This window comes from Protopterus annectens, chromosome 16.part0 (assembly GCF_019279795.1).
Source record: "Protopterus annectens isolate FY-2018-M chromosome 16.part0, PAN1.0, whole genome shotgun sequence".
Classification (NCBI taxonomy): Eukaryota; Metazoa; Chordata; order Ceratodontiformes; family Protopteridae; genus Protopterus; species Protopterus annectens.
The window spans coordinates 460,704,694-460,723,011 of record NC_056750.1 but is presented as its reverse complement, the minus strand read 5'-3'; positions in this window follow the sequence as shown (position 1 = coordinate 460,723,011).

Sequence of the window (18,318 nt, the reverse complement as noted above, 5' to 3'; positions counted from 1 at the left end):
TTTTATTGGGAACGGACGAGGGATCTTAAGCAAAAGCGGGACAGTTGAGGTATGTGTCTGGGTTTAACTCGTGTTTTGGGCAGTTCCTCACAGAGTTTGTGATTTTCTTGAGTTTGCAGTTGATACAGGACAGGCTTTAAATTGTGCAAGTTACTCTTTGCTGGAGGGGGGGGGTTGCTCCATCACCTTTCTTGTCTTAGGAGGCAACATTTAGGTATGGCCATATTGTAATAGTTTGCTGGTGCTAAAAAGGGTGAGACATAATTTCTTTTTAAATGTTTTGCACAGTTGATATTTGCAGGAAAATTCAGTTTGGGATCATCATTTAAAATGCATATTTATTAAACTGATTTTAATAGTGTGTTAACAAGAATGTATTTTACAGTGTAATTTTAATGACACAGATACAAGTTTAGTTCATTTTATGTATTAATTAAATATGTGTGTGTTTTTTGTTTTGGATGCATTCTTAATTTAGGTATATAATTAATGTGTTAAAATGGAGGTGAAGTGCTCTCGACATTCTAATACGCTGGTAACAAAACTGTATAACCTTTCAGTAAAATTGATGGTGTTTGGAGAATGCATGCTCTTTTGAGTGTTCATGTTACAGCCAAACCTTTAATTCTAACAATGTTCTAAGTCTGTGGGAGTAATATTTGAAGTCGCTCCAGTTTTGGGTAGTTTTTTAATTTTGGCACTGTTGGGCTTTCTGTATAAGAGGTGCAGGAATATAGTTGTGGGCATCTTCCTATTAGGGTGCTCAGTAGTTGCGAGAGGTGACCCATGCAACTGTACGTTTTTGCAGGTGCCCAGTTTGTGAAGTTTTCTTGGGCTTCTGGGGGGCACACGAGTGAGGGCCAGCAGTCACGCATGATCATTGAGAGAATGGGAAAGGTGTTCTCTCATTTCCTGTGAGTTAGCAGCTGCTTTTGTGCACACGAATTGTATGGGTAGCCAGTAGGGACCTATCTTTTGATGGTCAAGGTTTTCCCAGAATGTTCGGAAGCCGACTCAGACTGGGCTAATATAAAAAAAAAAAAAAAAAATTCTGGGAGCTATTAGCTTTAGTTGTTTTCTAACTTGAATTTTCTAGCTTGCTTACAAGGTAGGGAACCTGTTTCATTAGTGGATATGGCGTTAAGTCAAATGTTGATCCCCTCCAGACAGCTTATAAGTTTCTGGATTAAGACATTAAGAGGTAAGGTGGGAGGGTGCGTCGCGGGTAAATGTACATCACCTTTGGAATAGCTGTTAGCTGTAGAGGCACGTAGTGTAATTAACAGTTGGTGAGACCTTTATTTTCAGCTGATAGCTCGAGGTAGTTTAGGTGTCCACATAACATTTAGATGTTCCCTTAGTTTTGGTCTGTTTTAAAAATGTGGGGTTGCACAGTAAATGCTATGTATCTTAGTCTGGATTCCACATTTCTAAGGCGGACCATGCTAACACCAGTTTGATTAATCTAGCGAATTACTGAGTTGGTAGGAACAATATTTTTAAGAGCTGTCACTATTGTAGGCCTTTGTCCCTCCTGTATTTTAGGCTCTCAGATTCTGGCATTAAGAGGTGGAGTGGAACAGGCCCATATTAGTCTATTTAAAAAAAAAAAGAATGTGTTGGTTTCTAGCAAGGCATTGGGATGCTGTGGAGTTTATGGTGAAGTGTGCAGGTGAGGGCAGTCATTTGAGTACAGATTTTTCTCAGGGAACCTCAGGGTGTCCGGACTTGGGTGTACAGACTCTTCAGAGGTGACCTCTGTCTGGCATACAAAGCAATCACAAACGTCACCTTGATGGGACTGCTGTATATTCACACGTCAGCCTCCACTCGAGTGACCTGATGACTGAACATGGGGTCTGCTTTTCTGACGTAACATAGACAAAGTTGTCAGGGTTATTGGACATGTGTGATCGAATACACATACGTGTATCTGGCTGTTTGGGGATTCTTATACCTAGGTACCACAGATGAAGGTAAGTAAGGAATTGAAGGATCATACTTTTAACATTTAGGGAGGGGAATAACTTGTGGGTTCATTGATTCGATTTATGGGTCAGATTCAGTAGCAGTGGAGTCTGCATGTCCTCCGTGCAGCCATAGGGATAGCATGGTGTGGGGTTCAACATGTGCTGTGTGACTTTGTCTAGATTTCTTGTTGCAGGAAGTTGACAGGATAGCCACACTGATTGTTCCTTACCCTATTAATGCAGTAAGCCCATTAATTGTGTAAAAATAATTTCTCTAGGCTCAGGCCTTAGCCTCACAGTTGCTTATGGCTTGTTCTCGGTATAGACTTCTTTATTTACAGTTTTTAACTAACGGATACAGTAGGATTTTGTAGGCCGGTATACACCTCAGCCAACTGCATAACTACATAAAGTGACCTATGAAACATACATTGGCATAGTGGCTGCAAAGGGGTTTTGAATGCTGGAGCTACATGCGGTAAGGTCACAGGTGGGAAGAGGTCAGTGGCCTGAAGGAAGCAGAGCTGAAAGGTAATGGATTCTGCTGGGTGGATAGTCTGGTGGCTGGAATGGTGTACAGTGAGGTATCAGGTGATCCTACTCTACTCAGTTATTTGTAGATCAGGTTTCAGGAAACATTGCAGGTATGCAAGTGTTTTCAGGATATTTCTGGAACTGGGTGCTTTGTCGTCGTCGGGGAAGTTAGAAGGCATAGTTTGGGGTTGCTTGGTAGATGTCAGCCAGGTTTCAATTCCTTGCTAGATGCATAAGTATCCGAAGGGATGAAAAGCTTTAAGGGAGAGGCTGAGGAAAAGCAGTAGATTAAGGTTATTAAGCTTGTCGAGTACTACAATTAATTTTGAATATAGGATAGGCTGCAGGGGGATGCTGGGTTGAGGTGTGGTAAACAGTATGATGTTAAGTTTGTTATTTCGCACTTGGGGGTGGTTTTCAGACTTATGCTCCTGAGGTTTTTCATAACCAAGCCATATTCAGGTAAGTGAGTCCAGAGTGCAGTGCATGCTGTTCGTTGTTTAAACGGGCAAGAGTGAATGTTGTCCTTATCCTAAGAGCATATAGGTGGAGCCATAAGGGGAGTTTGTATCTTTTTTGTAAATGGCTGTACAGTAGGATTGTGGCTGGTTTTAATTTTTCTTTGTCTAGTCATTAATTTCATTGAGACCTCCTGTGTGGTAGAAGAGTGATAATTTTAGCTATAAAATATGACCTTGTTTTATTATGCAGAGCTATCTGTTGTACTGTTACTAAGGAAGTTGGGAGGCAATTTTAAGGGATCTTTGGTAGGACATTTAATTTTCAGTGCTGTTTGGTATCTGGTAGTGTCTGCATTTTATGTAGTTGATAATGAGATATGCCTTCAGTGGCATATAATGGTCTTTAAGAATTTGGTTTATGTGTGTGTGGAGCATTTACAGTATTTTCTTTTTCAGATCACTCTGACTGCAGATTGGGGCATGCAGAGTTGGTAGTTACGTGGGGGACTGAAGAAATGTGGACTTGACAGGGAGAGAAGCACCTGAGGAGGGTTTTGGCTGATGGAGTGGTACGACAGGAGTTCATGGGTTGCCAGCAGTGCAGCGAATATTGAGTTGTTGGTTTGTTGTGTTTTTCTTCCCCACAGGCACAAGGTAATGTCTTGTTTTTTTTGATCTGGTATGGGGGGTATCAGTGTGGAATTTTACACTGTTTTATGGGCAGTGGGGATCTTCTTTGGAAGGGGCAAGATATTATTGTAGACATCAGCGGTAGGGGATTAGCGAGTTGGATTGAGACCATTAGCTTGCGAGTTAGATGGGAAGTTTGATGGGAGGATTTAGCTTTGCGTTACCACAGTTTCAGGATAGACTGGGCTGGGTTGATTCACTATATTGTGGATGGTGATAGTGTGTCACGAACATTGTGTGACCTGGTGGCATCAGGCATTCTATAGTTTGTTGGTATAATGTGTTGGTTGGTTTTGCCTGGCTTGGTCTATTGTTGGTGATGCCAGCCATGATGGTGGTGTTTTTGAAGTCGTATCACTACGGGACATGATGGTGATGTTTTGAGGTCGTACTGCTTCTGGCCATGTTAGTGGTTTAAGTGTCTTATTGTTTAGAATGGGTAATTGGTGTGTTGGTAAAATTTTGTTAAATGGATTTGGATGGGATTTAAGGGGTTTTTACATTCACTGGACAGCAAAAAAAAATTGTTTTTTTCCATGGGGCGGTACTATGGGGTTGCAATGTGGCATGGTAGTATGCACTTCCTTGGCATGGCTTCAGTGTTTGTGAGCTTAGCAGTTGGTCCAGTGGCTGGTAAGACTATTGGTATCATTGCGAGGCTTCCTGTGGTCGAGTGGTATGGTTTAATTACATCATGGCAGCATTTATGATGGGTGATGAGGTTATGGTTTGCTACCTTAGCATAGGTGAGGGGTCAGTGGTTTGTTTCAGTTGTTAGGTACTTGGCGGTTTCCGTTAGTTATGTATAGGGTTAGGAGGTAATGACTTGGATCCAGCTTGGTTAGGGATGATGGGTACACCAAATGATGTTTGACCTAGTGCCTTACTGGTGGTTAGATTGCTGGAAGTTTGGTCGGAGAGAGGGGGAACAGCCTGGTCAGGTTGGTGGGTGGAGAAAAGGGCCAGGCTTGCCCTCTTCTGTTCCCCCTCTGGTGTTGGATGTGCAATTCAATAAGTTGGGAAGGGAAGTGAGCAGTTGCTCTGTTGGATAAGTTAATAAGCAAGCAGAGCTTTTTATTTGGATGGTGGTGTAATTCAATAAATTGAAGGTGAGCAGGGTAACGCTGTCTTGTTAGTGCAAAGATAAGTGAGAATGTGCAGGACACTGCATATCAAGGGTGAGTGGTTACGCTGCCCTTATGGTTATTTTATATTTTCTTTCATGGATGATGTTATCACCTGTGTCATGTTTTGATTGTACATTATAATTATTGGTTAACAATCATGTTTAAGGAAATTTAATAAAGGTTGTCAATGTCATTCGGTGTTCTGTGTTTACTGAAGTGGACCAGGACAACAGTAATATTGTGGGTGCTTTAAAATGGCTTACCTAACATGATCACAAAATACTGCATATCTTTGCTAGTTTTTCGGACTGATTTCTATGAAGAGCTTTTTTCATGTGCATTTTTGTTTTTGGTACATATTTGCCTTTCTTGCTGCTCGCTATTTTTATTGTTGCAGTACAGCTATTTTATAATTACAGTATTACCAAAATGTATTACATTAAACACAATTTTTTTTAGATAACAGAACATATCACAGGCTCTTTGCAGATATGAAATACATCCAGGTCACAGTTCTTATGGTTCATCTACAATCTGGACAGAGAGAATAAGAAGAAATGTGACAACTGGAAGTAATCCTTTACTTGCTTTGGATGTACATATATTGTCTGATGAACATGTGGTGGGTGATTCTGCTCAAAAAGAAAGAGTGGCCTTTACTGACTTAGTAAATACCTTGCATAATAAACTAATGAAACTAAAGCGTCTACAGTGGCAAAGACATCATTTGGAGGCCTGTTTGCAGTTTGGCATAGTTCCCAGAGGCCTTCGTGTACTGTGTATGCCTTCGCAGGGTGAGTACTATCCAGAACATTTAGCCAAGTGGCAGCATTTAAATTTAGAGACTAATTTCTCATATATGCATTTATTGCTAGACTTTCATGCTCTACAAGTGAATATTTTGGTGAAAGAAACTGAGACTTTACAAAAAGATTTTGAGCTGGAATATGTTGGTGATTTTTATATGAATAAACTGGAAGAGATTGATTGTTTGGTATCTACCTTAAACATGAAATTGCAGCAAACAAAAACTAAGAAACTGATGAGAGACTATCATGATTTTAAATAGGGCAACATTTTTATGTGGCCTAAAGAGAAACCAGTTCAGGGTGAAGCATTTACCTCTCCAGCAAAAAAAAATCACTGAAAACACCTACCCACCAGGGCAGGCACCCTCATTCTCGTGTACGTAATTGTAATGTTGCCATGACTACTAGGGAGGAGTTGAGTAGTACACAGTTCAGGTCCACCATTCAGTGTCCAACTGCAGGACCAGTAGAGATGACATGAAGGCGGATGGATGACCATGCTTGTGGGGAGGAGACCAACATGGCAACCTCCAAATTGATTAATCGACCAGGACAGGAGTCAACTGCTGACACCATGGGTGGACAACCTTTGACTTCCAGCATGGAAAATGAGTTGGCATGGCTAGGAGCAAGGGCAAAAGTTTTTGAGATGGGAAAGGATTCTTTTCCGTCACTGCCTGTACCAGTCAAGAAGAAGGGTGAGTGGAGACAGAGCCATATGAATCAGAGAGAGGTGAAGAAGCAGCGAATATCTACTTGACTGGTGATACTAACTGTATTGTTTATAATATAGCTGACTATTTTTTTGTCTGCAGATGAACAATATGTTCTTAAAGGCTTAACATTTGTACTGAGTATAGGAACTGTATATTTTCAGTTTATTCTTGAGTTGATGTTATATGGCAGGAATGTTTCACTTAAACATTTACATGGTAATTCAAACCTGCCACAGAACAAGGAGTTGAGACAGCCCAGCACTTTTACTCCACCTATTAACTCTATTGTTAGCACTTTTTTGAGACTGTGTGAATCGGATATAAACCGTTACCTAGAAGATAAGGGCATTAGCAAGCTTTTTAATCTGTCCATTTCACAGAGGCAAGCATTGAATTCATTGAAAAACAATGCAGATATTGTGGTAAAATCAGCAGATAAGGAGGGAGCTGTAGTAATAATGAATAAAAGTTTCTATCAGAGAAAAGTCTTACAACTGCTACAGGATGAACACACTTTTATTTGTATATCCCCTATAATGGTTAATCATACAGTTGATAAGGTAAAGCAAAGGTTTACAGAACTTAAACAATTGGGGCTAATGTCAGAGGACTTGCATAGATTTTTATGGATAGAACATCCATTGGTGCCTATATTCAAGGCACTACCCAAGATACATAAAAATCTGGTTGACCCCCCACTGAGACCTATCGTCTCAGGTAGGGGTTGGGTCACAAAGAATGTATCCATTTGGATAGAATGTACATTGAAAAAAGTTTTAGATAAATTTCCCATTATACTAAGGGATACATGACACTTCTTAACATTGTTGCATGAGTGTATTATATGGAATGAAGGACACAACTATATTATGGTTACACTAGAGGTAAAGAACTTATTTACTGTCATTGACAATACCTATGGCATTTCAGCCATAGAACACACACTATTACAAGTAGCTAACTTTGAGATTGATAACATTAGGCTGATAAGTGTTAGAAAATAACATATTTATGTGTCAAGATGCATATTATCGCCAGAAGCAGGGGGTGGCTATGGGCACCCCCTGTGCTAACTCTTATGCAAATTTAGTGTTGGCTTACTGGGAGAATGAAGTTATATATGGAGGACAACATCCATGGAAGGACAAATTAATTTTCTATGTGCATTTTGTGCATGACGTTTTTTTTTGTTATGGGGGGAGGTCGTTGATTTACAAAAATTTGTTGAATATTTGGAATCTACGACCACTTTCCTTAGATTCACCATGCATTATTCCAGTAGAGCTTTGGACTTTTTGGATGTTAAATTGCTGAGGGATGAGAATGAGGTTTTGGACACAACCTTATTCAGAAAAAACTGTTGGAAGGATAGCATGCTATCCTATGACAACATGCATCCAAGATATACGTTCAATGGTATAATAAGAGGGCAGGTTGATAGAATTTCACATATATGTACAGAGGATACACATTTTGAACAAGAAATAGACAAGTTAGAGAGTAACCTCTGTCAAAGGATTGAATGAAAATAGAGTTAAAGATGCTATTACTAAGAGTAAACAATACAGAAGTAATAGGTCTAAGCCTTGGTTCTCCCATAGACAACAGGATGGAAAACATGTTCAGTCCAGAGCCTCACAGATGGATAATGTGAGGCTAATGTTAACATATAGTAATAACATAGGAGAAATATGTGATATAATAAAACAGAATTGGAATGTTTTGCTGACAGATGAAAAAATAGCCAAGGTAGTGGGAGAAAAAACAGTTTTTGGCTTTAGAAGAAATAAAAATCTGAAGGATTTATTATGTCATGAAGGGAAGACAGAAAAAAGTAGGAACAATTTTAAACAACATGCAGGTACACAAAAGTGCAGAAATTGCAAAGCATGTGAGTACATTGTGGAGGCAGAATCCTATGTACACCCTGTATCAGGAAAACAATATTGTTTTGATTTGTATGCAGATTGTAGAACAAAGCATGTTGTTTACCTGGCTGTCTATCAGGACTGCAGCTCATTCTATGTAAGAAAAGCTAAATGCATGCTGAAAAACAGAATTTTGAACCATTTGTCCTCTGTAAGATTAAAACATGAACATAATGCACTTTTCCAGCACATTTCTAAGTATGAAAATCATACGTTTTAGTTTATAGTTATACAATGTGTAAATAAAAACAAAAGGGGAGGTGATTTGATTAATGAGACAGAGATGAATGAAACTAAATGGATCAGTATACAAAACCCTAGGTTTAAATGGGATTATACCTTTAAGACCTGCACTAAAGAAAAGGGGGGTGCGGTACTGAATCTTAACTGAAGAGCTATATAAAAACTGCAGTTTCATTTGAGTTTTGTATCTGAAGAAGGGCTTGATCCCTAAAGCACTAATTCCTGTGTTTTTAATTGTGTTTTAAATAAACGTTTTGAAGGTGTTCATCATGGTGGCCAGTACCTGCTTTTTTCTTCTTTCCTTTACATACTTAGGATTCAGGAAATCAAAATGACATTTATTTTTAAAAACAGTTTCTTATCTAAGATCCAAATACATACTACTCTTGTGTCACATACTGCTCACGAGCGCATTTCGGAGAATTTTATCTTCCTTTACATATATGCATCTACTTGTGCTGCAATGTTTTATAATATTTTAACGTATGGTTACTGGACCACCACATTTAGTTACTTACTGTCCTTCAAGCTGCGTAGACAAAAAGTTTATGGCTTTGTTTTATAAGGTTCTAAAAAATCGAGTGATATGAGAACACAAGTGCCAAAATGCAGTACTTTACACATTTATTTCTTTATTGTTGCAGTAAAGCTATTTTATAACTACAGTTTTAACAAAATGTAGTACATTAAGCACAGTTTCTTTAGATAGCAGAACATATCAAAAGCTCTTTGTTGATATGAAATACATCCTTAAGATTCAAGAAATTAAAACAACATTTATTTTTAGAAACGGATCCTTATCTAAGATCTAAATACATACTCTGGTGTCACATACTGTTCACTAATGCATTTTGGAGAATTTTATCTGCTCTGACATATATGCATTTCCTTGTGCCGCGGTGTTTTTTTTTATTTTTTAACGTATGGTTACTGGACCGCCACTCTAGCTAGTTATTGTCCTTCACACTGAATTGATAAACAGCGTACGGTTTTGTCCTAAAAGCCTCTAAAAATTTGAGTTTTATGAGAAAACAAGTACCAGAAAGCAGTACTTTATATATTAATATCTTGTTAACACAGTACAACCAACTAAGGGATCCTTGATTATGTAAATCGCATTATTAAGATTAAGAAAATTAAATTGGCAATGCTTTCCCAAATATTTAAAGACACGTCAGTATTATATGAACAATACTATCACAACCTTTTTTTACAGAACAAGTCTAAAATTCTTTGCCAGTGTAACATACATTACTAAGGTTCAGGAAATTAAATCGGCAATTCATTCTAAAAACAAATCCTTATCTAGAAATCAAGGACGGCCTATAAAATTGCATACTGTTTTCTAAAACATATGTTAGTATTTCGTATGCCATTACATCTTTGCATTTTTATGTACCATTAATTGATTTCATTTATTTCTGTTTTTTTACCATGGTTAAAACTAACTTCTGTCTTTCAATCTGTATAATTAACAAACGGTCTGTGGCTTTACAGAAATTACAGTATTTAAGAGCACTATTGAGTAAAAGTTGCTTACAGCTCTAAACAATTAAGTTTTATAAGAACACTAGGGCTAAAATGTACTACTTTGGATATTAATTTCTTGTTTACATATTACACTAGATCACATTATCACAGTTATGTGAATTAAAATAACATATTTTTCTAAAGGAATCAAGGGCAGATTTCAGTATTGCTCAAGGAATACTATCACTATTGTTTTATATACTCCCTGTACCTTGTTTGTTTTTTTTAATCTTATTTGCACAATAAATGGTCTTCCTGAGTACAAGTTTACCATGCACTATAGTTATACTAAATCTCACTCGCTGCTTTACTCACTTATTTTATTACATTTTATTAGTGTGTATCATACTAGTTTAACAGGTGTTTCCAGACTTTGTATTCATTTTCTGAAGAAGTTCTTGCTATTGAATAAAGAATGATAGCGCTAAATCCATGTTCTGCTTTTTCTTTCTGCTGGCGGAGAAGTTTATTTTTCATTTTATATATATATATATATATATATATATATATATATATATAAGAACCTCAAAAGGTAAAAAGGAAAAACCGACAGAAACTGGACAGCGCTTTCATTCTTTATTGTTGTCAAGAACGTCAGAATGGAAATCAAATGTATATTCTATCTTTTAAGCCTGGTGTGAAAGTTATAAAAAAAAACAGTAAGTCATGAATCACAAGAAGTCAGTCCAATATTTAAAACAAAAATAGGTACGGTAGCCAATTAACACATACATAAAGGCAAGTACAACCAATAAAACGCATCCCTGAAATGCTAACTTAGGCAAGGTGGGCATATTCTTTATTCCTCTAAAAAAACATAACCAGAGAAGAAAGTGGCAAGATAGGGCCTTAAGGTTGAAATTAGCAGCTAAACATTAACTAGCTTGAAGAGGTTGGTCTATGTTTATAACTGGACAACAAATACATTTACTCAAATAAACAAAGCAAACAAACCTGCTAGTAGCAGACCATGTTTCCAGTTATAAATCATGTTTAAGGTTAGTTACAAATTTTAGAAAATATATGATAAAACAATAGCGGAAATAAATTGTCAAAAAGATCTGTAAGAAAAAGTGACAATGGCAGATATTATTATTAAGGTAGTGCATTAGCCAATGAAAACATTCGTAACTGTAATAATGGCCAATGAGTGGCTCCTTTTGAAGTAAGTACGAAATCCATTGAAAGCTAACTCAAGCAACTTGGGCGTTATCTGTATTTCTTTGAAAAATATAACCAGAGAAGCAAAAAGAAGGTGAATCCCTAAAGCATTGTTCACATATGAATATTAACTTTCTCCAAGAGGTTGCTTAATGCGCTTAACCTGGACATCTGAAAACAAACGCACACTAGGGAAAGCATCAATAAAGTTGAATGTGTCAGACTTTGTAAATTAATATGTAGCAGACCTGGCTTGCAACCAAAGAACAAGTATAAAGCTATTAAAAAATGTAGTAAAACAACTAGTTAGTAATATAATTAACATCGCAAACAGTTGTAGGAAAAATTACCACAGCAGATAGTAATATAAAAATAGGGCGTTAGCCAATGAAAACCTACAAGACTGTAAAAACAGTCAATGAATCCCTACTATAAACCAAGTAATTAACCAGGAAATGTGATGTTCAAGTTATCCACTGTAAAAATAAAATATGTTAAAAAAGTAAGCATAAATGTGACATATAAAGATGATGTTAGAATGTATAAAATGGCAACAGCAGATTTTAATTCGAAGTTAGTGCATTAGTAAATGAAAGAGTGCAAGGCTGTAATAACAGCCAATGAATAGCTCCTATGAACTAAGCAATAAACTAAGAAATGCAGTGTACAAGTATCTACTGTGAAAAGAAATGTCTTACAGGTAAAGAAAGCATAAAAATGACATATTAAGTTGTTGTAGGGATTTTATTAAGGGTAATAGGCCGTAAGAAACTGCAGGACATAAACTAAGCCCTAACAGTTACAGTATGCAACGGGAGGAAAACGAATGTAGTAAATGTGAAACTAATTAAAGGACCTTCTATATAATATGAGTCTAGAAATCTACTGGCTAAGCAAAACATACAAGGGGGGCTAGTTCCAATGTAACAGTAGGTGAAAGTAATTAGTGAAAAAGGAAGGTGAAAATATAAGTTGGACTTATAAACACTTTTAAACTAAAACAGAGTAATACCCAGAATGAAGCACTTAGAAAGCCAATGAATATTTCAGAAAATCAATGGCAGCCAATGGAACATTATAAACAGAAAAAACAGCCAATGATCATTTACAATGAAAGTGCCATTAGCCAGTGGAGACATGTTAAAGTAAACCACAGAAAAAAATATAAAAAACATAAAAGCATAGAAATAGGAAATGTAATATGGTTTAGGAAGAAACCACTAACACATTATAATGAAGTAAAGAAGCTAAAGAATGAGTAAAAGAGCTAATAAAAGCTTTAAAGGTAATGAACCTCAATGAATCTAAGCAGGTATTGCGCGGTATAGTCCTACATAAATAACAAACTTATATCGGAACAAAAAAAAAAAAGCTGCTACATTAGCTATAAGTAAAATTATAACAAGGGTAAATGGTAATAATAACAATGCAAAGTACATATCAATCTATTATTTTGTGAACAAAAAATGTCAGTCTTATGGTAGCTAATGTGCCAAGCAGCAAAGTGAACGAAGTAAGGAGATTAACAGTACCAGCGCAGTGTGCACTTAATGTTAACATTTTCATTCAACCCTGGAAAAGCCTCCGTGTTAAGCAGCAGCTGCCATTTCAACTCCCTTAACTCCAAATAGGAGTTGTAATCACCACAGAATTCCTCTACTTGTTCTAAAATGAAAAAAATGCACTTGGTAAAATGTAATTTGTGTGCTATGTTTGTCAAGTGCATTGTTATTAACAGAAAGGACCACAGCTAAGTGTTCTTTAGTCCTGTCTGACAAACTTCTCGTAGTCTTCCCTATGTAAAAACATTGGCAAGAAATGCAGACAGCTGCATAAACTACAAACTTGGAATGACAGTTAAAACATTTTTTAAAATGAGCAGCATAGTGACAGAGTTCAAAATAATATCGTGAACCAGTGTAAATATATGGACAAACAACACAATTGCCACAGTTATACATTCCAGTAGGACCAGGAGTGAAGTCTGACATGCAAGTTAGAAAAGGAGTGTCTGTAATCTCAAAATGCATTCTAAGAGTTTTAGTTCATTTGTAGGCAAAGTATGGAACATCCCCTAAACACAAGGATAAGGACTGACTGTTGGTAATGATATCCCAGTTTTTGGATAAAATATTTTTTATGGCGGACATGTCTCTACTGATTGACAATGGAAGACTTAAAGTCCTATCCTTATTTTCTGGGGGGGTTGACAAAAGGGAGGAATTCATATCTGAGTATTGGCATGGCCGGCCTTAGGCATAGGCAAACTAGGCAACCGCCTAGGGCGCCGTATAGGCCAGCCTTGTAAAGGGCGCGTTATGCATTTATTTACTTTTTTTTTAAAGTTTGCGCTCTTCTTGGCGCTGAAACCAGAGGGCGGAGGGTGGGGGAGGCGAGGCTAGCACTTTAAGTTTGCGCTCTTCTTGGCGCTGAAACCAGAGGGCGGAGGGTGGGGGAGGCGAGGCTAGCACTTTAAGTTTGCGCTCTTCTTGGCGCTGAAACCAGAGGGCGGAGGGTGGGGGAGGCGAGGCTAGCACCCTCCCACTTACAGCTGTAGGTTAGCCAGGAGGCTAAAAAAAAACATTTAGTTTGCAGTGCAAGAATCTTCTCCTTTAAAGCGAAACTTGCGTGCATCACGACGCAAACGTCATACAAATGCATTCTGCAGTTCTGGGCGGAATTTAAGCCAGCAGTTCAAAAGAAGAGTTGTTGTTTGTGTCTCGAGTCCGCGTGTGGCCGTTTGGGTTATAAAGAAGGTAAGTGTATGTGTGTGTGCGTTTATGTGTAATTTAAACTGTTTATTTCTGTATGAGAAAGAATGTGTGTGGGTATGTACGTTTGTGTATGGAATTTAAATTCGTTGTTCTGTTTGTATGAGATATAAAGTGTGTGTATGTTACTGTGTGAGAGTAGGTGTGTGTGTGTGTGTGTGTGTGTGTGTGTGTGTGTGTGTGTGTGTGTGTGTGTATGGAATTTAAACTAGCCGTTCGGAGTCATTGTTGCTGTGCAAGAGAGTAGGTGTGTGTGTGTGTGTTGCTTTGTGAGAGAGTCGCTGTATGTGTGTGCTGCTGTGGCAGAACAGAGACGGTAGGTGTGTGCAGAATTTAAACTAGTAGTTTCTCTCATTTCTGTATGAGAGACTAAAGTGCATGTGTTTTGTATGAGAGCAGAATTGGAGTGTGTGGAATTTAAAGTAGTCATTAGTTACTGTATGAAAGAGAAGGTGTGTGTGTGTGTGTGTGTGTGTGTGTGTGTGTGTGTGTGTGTGTGTGTGTGTGTGTGTGTATGTGTGTTTGTAGTGAACTGGCTTCTAATCCAGTCCAGGACTGGTTCTCTTTTTCATCTGTAGCTTGCCTGAATTTGTTCTGGCTCCTTGTGACCTTAAATTGGATAAATCGGATCTCAGATAATGAATGACTGTTGTTTTTCTATTGTTATCTGCTTAGGAGCCATTGCACAAACCTGATTTCAGAAGTGGCACAAAATATTCTGTAACCTTTTTTAAACACTTATTTCCTTCTACAATAGTAAGCATTTTCATTCAAATCCCCACAATGAAATGCTATATTTGCATACCACAATTCCTGCCACAAATAACTGTCTGACCCCTACAGGCTGTTTGTATGCAAATCACTGTCATTTAAAAGAAAAACTCCTCCAATGCAGTCCCTCCAAAATATCTATACTTGGTTTTATATCCTCTTGAATATACAGCAAAAATTTCCAGTTTCAACATATATTTAACAAGCTGCCATTTCCTGGTTTTCATTTCATCTTATACAAAAAAAACATACTGTTTATGTAATATCTCTCTAGAAGTTATCTGCTCAATTATTTAAATCATATTAGGGGAGATACTTGGACCCATACTTAATTACAAGTTGGTGCTAAAGTTAGGAATTCTTAAGGTTTCAGTTTGGAAAAGGCACAAGATTATATCTCCAGGCACAAGATTATATCTCCATCTTGGAAAACTAGAAAATCCATTTATTTAAAATTCTGTTTGGAAATGAGTGAGACTGCTTCTCCTGCTTCTACAGCATTGGGGGCAAAGAGGGGGATCTATTTGCCTAGATGTCAAGAGGTGCCCTTGATGGGGGATCTATTAGTCTAGATGACAAGAGTACCCTTGATGGGAACTGCAATAAGAACACTGACATTCACTGAACTAAACTCTACTGTATTTCACATGAAAATGAAGTCTTATAGCTCCCTATATTTAGCTTTAGTACACAACATCCATATACAGTTGCACTACATTTTACTATAACAAGCATGCATATTACTAGAATGTGACCCATTTTTAATGTAAGATTTGCAATGGTATGCACATATATTTTGTTTTTCAGATATAAAATTCTCCCTTGTCACCATGTAACCTGCTATCACATGCTATTATTATTTGTCATCTTTCAGGTAGCCAAGTTTGTAATTTTCCATCACAAAGAATTAATGAGACCTTTGAAACAACATTGTGTTTTCCATATGGAGAATAATGAACCATTATATATGGTAGGCATGAGAAACCACTCATGAAAAGTGGTCAGATATTGGCAAATGAATGTCTTATTTTTATGAAGGAAGAGTCTTCCATAAATACATATTGTCCTCTAAGAGTTTACTGTTGTGCCAGGAAAGGGGGAAGCTAGTCTGTTTCTCATCATTTGTGGTTTTCTGGCAAATCAGGGAGGACTGAAGTCACTAAATAGCACTGCAAGCAAAACTATCCCTATTTTTTTGGCCATTGTATCCACATTATTTTAGGCTCTGTCCAGATTTTTTGCACTAAGAGGTTGAGAGGTATACATACCTCTCAACTGTCCAGATTTTTGCCTTATATTTTTGGCCTATTCCTCATAAAAGTTATGGTTTTCTGGCAAATCACTGAGGATTGAAATAACTAAATTCCAAACATTTGAGTTTCAGCCCTCATTTCCTTCAGAAAATGCATGCTAAGACAAATGCTGTTATTCTAGCAACTTTCTAAGTCTATAAGAACAATATTTATAATCTGTCCCTGTTTGGGTGGCCTTTGACCCCCCCCCCCCCGATATTTTAGGCTTCGTTCAGATTTCTTGTGCTAAGAGGTTGAGAGGTATGGAGGCATGGTATGTAATGTCCCAGTTGCCGATTTATTTGTTGCATTTTAAGAGGGGATAGGGGTTTTGCATTCCTTAGTGTGCCATCCTTTGTTTAAGATGCCTAGTTACTATGAACTTGTATGTTTCTACCATTTTTTCTTTAATGCAACGTAGGCAATTAATTCTTCAAGGGCAGCAAGCACTGAATTTGTAGATGGAACAGTGAAATGCAAAGTTCTTTGTCAGTAATAGCATCTTCATTAGTTACAAATCTCTTTAATGTAGAATTATTCAGATGATGTTTACTTCTACAGAGATTGTGCTTACTGACTGATACTGTTTGAGGGGCCTTTTATGGTTAAAATGTTCTGAAATGGGCAGGTTTGTCATTATTGGGTCATACATTTTGTTTCATTACTTACTGGAAACATGTTCAAAACTACACATTTAACACACTGTAAGAAGTGTAAATGTTTTCAGTGTGCAACTAGCTGTTTTTTGTTTATCAAATGGCACACTGTGTTGTAAAATCTGAAAGCAGTGTTAATAGCATAATTGCCTTTGGTGCAGAAGGCTGTGGATTCTACTCCCACACCATGTAGATGGAGTGCTGATATGCAGTGCCCATATTATTGTTGATTATTTGATGCATTATAAGGGGGGATAAGGATTCTACACTACTGAGTATGGCCTTTTGTATGAGATACCTAGTGATTATCAACTTGTTAGTCATTTCCTACTGCAATATTACCAACTTACCAAATTTTTATTGTAATATAGGCAATTAATTTTTCAAGGGCATCAGGCACTGAATTTGTAGATAACATTGATAAGTAAAGTTGTTTGCCAGTAGCAACCTCTTCATTAGTTACAGATTTCTTTAATGTGGAATTCAGAGGATATTACTTCTGCAGAGATTGTGCGTGTGCAATAATATTGGTGGACTGTAATGACAGAAGTCTTGAGTGACCTTTTATTGTTGAAATTTTTTGAAATGGGTCGTGTTTGGTTCATAAATTTTGTCTCATTGCTTATTAAAAGAATGTTTAAAACTGCAAATTTAAAACATATTCTAACAAGTGGTGCTGTATTATACAAGGAATATAATTCAATACAATCAGGAAAGTGAATTAAAGAATAAATACATGTGTGCATGTCCCTAAAAAAATGAGTGCAAGGAGTTTGTTTTGAAATCAGCCCAAAGGTAAACTCAACCAGATGCATTTCTATGAATGTGGGTTTTCAATTTCTATGAATGTGGGTTTTCATGCTGTTTCAATGAATGTGAGTTTTGCCATTTCAATGAATGAGTGTTTCAAGGGCAGACAAGTTTACTGCTCGTGCTAAGTCTATTTTCATTGTGAGACTGTATTGTTTGCTTAGCAAGTGGCTATCTGTGTTTGTGCTATTTTGTTTCAATATCTGTAATCATTGTAGAAGCAAATAATAGAACATATGCATAGTAACTGGTGAGATAACCAAATAATGGAACACTGGAATGGCTGAGGAGGGGGATGCTGCTGAAGGTTGCTGCAGGATGGGCTGCTCTGGGGTGGTGGTCTAGTACCCTTCCTAGAACCCTATCTGACCATGATCTGGCTCTTGTATTTCAAGTAGAAAATACATATGCAAAGGTAGCTGCAGTATAACTACAGGTATCTTTTTCTTCCTATGCATTTAAATAATTTAAGGAAATGACTGGAGTGGCTTTATTGGGGAATGACCCAGTGGGCGTGGCTCATATAGGGGTGTTTCATGAGTGTGGTGTGGGTGGAGCTTAAGGGGCACCTGAGCACTACTTCACCTAGGGCGGCATTTCGGCTAAGGCCGGCCCTGAGTATTGGTTGAAACTTAGTGTATCTTGTAGATGAAACTTCAGAAAACAGTTTTTTCTACAAGCAATTATGGGTAGTTTCTTTGTATGAACATTTTTTGTAGCAGCAGGGACTCAGAAAGGAATTGGTCATCACTGCTTATGATACGGGACAATCAAATGAACTACCCTTTAACCAACATTACTGTCATGTAATAAGGATGCTGACTTGTGAAATCCAGGAAATTATTTCTG